Below are 5,284 nucleotides of genomic sequence, written 5' to 3'. Positions count from 1 at the left end.
CAGGTGGCCCAGCCTGCACATCCTTTCACAGTCCAGGGTCTCCTAGAAATATGCCAACAGCAAATCAAAGGCTCCGAAGCAAATCTCAATAGTTACTCAATTTCAGGCTCTAAAGCATTTCCAGCCCTGCACCTCACATCCAAGCTCTCCCATGTTCCCAGCTCCTGGATCCATCCACTACATCTTTATAAATGCTGAGCCCCTCTCTGCAGAAGACCAGAGATCCCGACTACAAAAAAGGGGAGGAGGACCAAAGGGTATGGAAGACACTTGGGGAGGTTGCCTGAGTGTCCATAAATATTTATGCCCTTTTGACGAGTCCATGTTGGAGCCAGGACTCTCGCTGGGGCTTTCCGTGGAGGATTTTTAGTGCACGATTAGGGAAAGCTGAATACCAGCTCCTTTCCCTGCCGTGCCCTTGAAAACCTCAGACCCATGCTCCTGGCGCATCCTGTTGAGGGTCAACTCTGTGTCAGGCAAGGTGTCCCTGGCATCTCTAACCCGTACAACACACTGCGGCATAGATATTAGTATTCCCACTTTACAGATCAGGAAACTGAGGTTAGAGAAGATACGTGGCTGGCCTAAGGCGAAGCAGCCAACAGAGAGAGGAGCCAGAATACGACCCAGCTCTGATGAGTACTTGTGTCCGAACCTGTCCCCCTCCCAGAGGCTCTCTGTGCCCTCCTCCTGGGACAGGATCCTGGATCCCTACTAGGTCCTAGTTTCCTCCCCCTTCTTCCCCCTTCCCTGAGCTCCTGGAAGGACTTCACTGCACCATCAACATCCCAAATGATCCCTCATGAATTCTTGCTTCCACATCACCCTGCCAGGAGGTGGATGTGTGGGCTCTTCACCTGTCCCTCTTCGAGTCTCATTTGTTTTACTTCCAAGGTTGTGCTACCGAGAGGAAAAGATAGTCTCATTTATTGGGTTGATGCAGAGTGTCTGCAGCCCTTGCTCATTGGTGCTTAACCGCCTCCCAATTTACAGGAGGGACTCATGTCAAAGCCTCTATTGGAGATACCCTCAGCACAGCTTTGTTCCAGGCTTATGGGTTTCTGGAAACACAGAGCAGGAAAATGTCATATCCCTTGTCCCCCAAAGGGCAGTGATGAGTATGTCAGAGACACAGGCTAAGCCTCTGAGTGACTACGTCCCATGTCAGTGATGGCATAGTGCCCACAGTGCCACCAATACCAGAATCCCCTTGGGTGCTGGCTTGTTAAAACATAAATTCTTGGGGGCGCCTGGGTGGCGCAGTCGGTTAAGCGTCCGACTTCAGCCAGGTCACGATCTCGCGGTCCGGGAGTTCGAGCCCCGCGTCAGGCTCTGGCCTGATGGCTCAGAGCCTGGAGCCTGTTTCCGATTCTGTGTCTCCCTCTCTCTCTGCCCCTCCCCCGTTCATGCTCTGTCTCTCTCTGTCCCAAAAATAAACATTGAAAAAAAAAAATTAAAAAAAAAACATAAATTCTTGCATAATAATGCCATCTGCAATGGAGTCCAGGAACATTCCCAGGCTTCCAGGTGATTCTGACATTTACAGAAGCTGTACAATCTTTGGGTTTTTTTTTTTAAGTTTATTTATTTATTTTGAGAGAGAGAGAGAGAGAGAGGGTGCAAGAGAGAGCGTGAGCAGGGGCGGGGAGGAGAGAAAGAGAGGGAGAGAGAGAATCCCAGGCAGGCCCTTCACTGTCAGCACAGAGCCTGATGGAGGCCTTGCTCCCCACGAACCACAACCTGAGCCAACATCAAGAGTCAGATGCTTAACCAACTGAGCCACCCAGGCGCTCCCAGAAATTGTACGATCTTTGACTTAGAGCCGGGTTTCCGAAGCAGAACCATCCGGATTCAGGTCCTGACTTGGGGCAAGTTGCCTAACCTCCTTAAGCTTCGGTTCTCTCCTATTGTAAAGCAAGAAGAGCCGTAATGTCTGCCTCCTCAGGCATCGGGACGAGACGGAGAGAAAGGGCTTCGTTCGTGACAGCTAAGGAGCCCCTCTAAGGTTGTCCGCTTCAGTCCCACCACCCCACCTTGAACACAGTGTCCAGACGTGGTAAGTATTCACCCGGCAAAGGTCAGACACCCGTTGGATTTTGCTCTCACAAACCAGGGGAAATTGAGGAAACTCACCGAAGAGATCATTACAGGTGAAGGACAGTGACTAGAGGGCCAAACTCTTTCTAACTCTAAGCAGTCAACCCACAAATACATGGTGAACACCTGCTGTGAGTTTAGCAGGTGCAGGGCAACCACTGTTCTTAGCCACCACAACTCAGATTTTACTCGAGGAGATGAGGTAAAAACATACAGGCACAAGTAAAATCAGAATGAACTAAGAGAACAAGACAGTCATCGAAAGATGCTCCCTGTTGGTTTATTCATTCAGCGTATGTATTCGTGAATTGCCGATCACGTGCCGTAGACTATACTAGAAACCGTAGAAAGAAGGCTGACTAATACAGTCCCTGCCTCAAGATATTTAAAGGTCACAAAAGGAGACCGATCAGCAAATACAATGAGCAAATCAATGTTCGTGATTAATTTACTTTCTTCTGGCTACACGTACTGAAAAAGGTGAAGTTTCACAATATTCAAAATACTTCATTCAGAGACTAGGAGATCAGCCCTAATACGTAAGGAAGGCATCTGAGGTCTGGTTTCCTGTCTCAGAGGGTGCAGCGCTTCGGACTCAGAGTCTAGAGACAAATATGCCAAGTAGACCACGATCAAAGTAGCAACGGCAGAAAGTTTTGAAACTCTTTAATCTAAACTTGTATCTTATTTCTGTGGAGTGTGAAAGCACACGTAAATCTGTTCTCAACAGTTAACCACAAGGCAAGGCAAGGGGAAACAGAGAGAATGCCAACCCACCTTTAATAACCCCAATAGTGGGAGGAGGCAGAGGGCTTGGAGGGAATCCAATCACATCCACACTCTGCAGACTCACAGCTTGGTTCCTCGAGGCGCGGATTAGCATCTGCTCGCTGCTATCTAGCCAGCGCCTAGCAGAGCGTCTCTGCACAGTCACTGGTGTCTAATCAACGCTCATTGAATGACTGAATGATGCATCTGTCCAGAGGAGAGAATGCAAAGTGCCCAGGAGGCAGCTCACCATCAGGCCAGTGGGTTGGTAGCAAACAGACCTTTTTCAAGTCCGAACGTCTCTGAGTTCCGGACCTGTGTGTCCATCCAACCGTCTCTCTGTCATCTCGTCTGAGATGTCTCGAAGTCACCTCACACGGGGGATGAACCTGTCATCCTTCCTTGCACGTACTTCCCTACGGCTCCGTATCTCAGCGCATGTTACCACTCTGTCTCGTCACATATGCCAGAAACTAAGGACACAGCGTTGCACAGGCCTCTCCTCGCGCCTTATCACCCATCCATCCCCCAGCGCATTCTAGTTACTTCCTTAAATTCCCTCAAATTCATCCCCTGCCATTCCTCTAATCCAAGCCGGCATCCTTCTCTGGAACTTATAGTTGCCCCCTGGCTCATCCGTCCACATCTGCCGTCCCTAGCATCCCTCCATCTCACTCCCCCTCTACCTGCAACACCCTCTCTTCCCATCTGCACCTGGTTAACTCCTTCTCATCCGTCAGACCTCAGACCTGTCCTCTCCCGGACTAGGACAAAGCCCTCTTGCATTGATCTCTAACACACTCCTCTCTCATGATATTTGTCACAGTTGCAATTCTCTTTATGCTCACTGTCCACAGGCCAACTATATTCATGCACCTGGTAACAGGCGGAACGGTAGAAGACAGTTCCCATAGTAGGGGTTCAGTTTAAGCAAAAGCCTTATGAAGAGAGGGAGGGAGAAAACAGTCATTTTGTGCTGCAGAAGCTTTTAGGGCTAAGAAGGGAGTGAGCCCCTGGCCCCTGGCCCGCTTAGGAAGTGACTCTGACTCAGCAGTTGCAAATTTAAATGCTCACAGCACCCAGCCAGGTCCCATCAATGAGCCAAGCCGGCTGGGGTGACAAGAGAAGGGTGGGGTGGCTACAGACCAGAAAGCATGACCCCTCAGAGAGCAGCTCCAGCCCCAGTGCTCGAGCCTTGTCTTTCGAGAAAAGTCCAAAATCAAAATTTTCTATGCAGCCTCCTGCCTTTTGAATGCTGGCAACTAATTCGGAAATTACAAAAACAATTTAGGAGCCAAATAAAACATATCTGTGCTCAGGTTTCTGCAGGCCGACTCCAGATTGCCACCTCTGCACCAGAGATTTCTCTGTGTTCCCAGCCCCAGCCCGACACGGCCTCGTAATGAATTCCTCCTGCACCCCTCCAAGGACTTGGCATAAAACAGACCTGCTCTGCCGTCTGGTTAGCACTGCGCTAAGCTCCTTACCTCAGTCCTCAGCGGATGCTCCCTGATTTGGCCCTCCCCTCCCCCCCCCCCCCCCCCCCCCCCCACTAAATTTCATTCAAGCCTCCTCCCCAGAGCATGAACATCTCTGGACCTAGGCCAACCATTTACCCACAAATGTCTTTGTTTTCAAGACAACTTTTTAAAAGAGTCTTTCTTTGTGGGGGTGCTCAGAAGGGCCGAGCCCACCCTGGATCTCCACTTGGCCTCGCCCCCTCTCCTCCTTTCTCCTCCACCTCCACCCTGTCCTCCAAGTCTTAGCAGCTCCCGAGGCCAGAAAGCTAGGGCTTGAAGGAACACAGTTTGAAAACTGTTGTCCAGTTCAACCCCCAAAGATTAACAGTGAAAATTAGCTCGCAAAGACCAAGCTGGTAGAATTGAGAGCACTCACACCACGAAACTGGATAGCCTCAAATGCCACCACCAGTCATCCTCCAAACCCACTACTGGGGGACTACTGCCGGGAATGGGGGCAGGGGAGAGCCTCGGATGGAAGGCTCGGGCAGCACCCAGACACTACCCACTTCAGGAGGCAGGAGTTCGCAGCAAAGGGGTTGCGGGGAGCCCCTGGGTGGCTCAGTCGGTTAAGCACCCGACTTTGGCTCAGGTCATGATCTCACAGTTTGTGACTTTGAGCCCCGACGCGGGGCTCAGAGCCTGGAGACTGCTTGGGATTCTGTGTCTCCTTCTCTTTCTGCCCCTCCCCCCATCCGTGCTCTGTCTCTCTCTGTCTCTCAAAAGAAAAAGAAGAAAGAGCAAGAGGGAAAGGGGTGAGGCTCCAAACTGCCTGATAACCAGATGTCCTACAGTTACCCAAAGCCCTGCAGGTCCTGATTTGTCCCCTTTGAGCATCCAAAGTCCCCCCTTTTCCCCTCTCCTTCCCATCTCTGAGGATGGCACCCCGCCTAGTCACC

The sequence above is a fragment of the Leopardus geoffroyi genome, chromosome A2 (genome assembly GCF_018350155.1).
Source record: "Leopardus geoffroyi isolate Oge1 chromosome A2, O.geoffroyi_Oge1_pat1.0, whole genome shotgun sequence".
Taxonomy (NCBI): domain Eukaryota; kingdom Metazoa; phylum Chordata; class Mammalia; order Carnivora; family Felidae; genus Leopardus; species Leopardus geoffroyi.
This window is presented reverse-complemented; position numbering follows the sequence as displayed.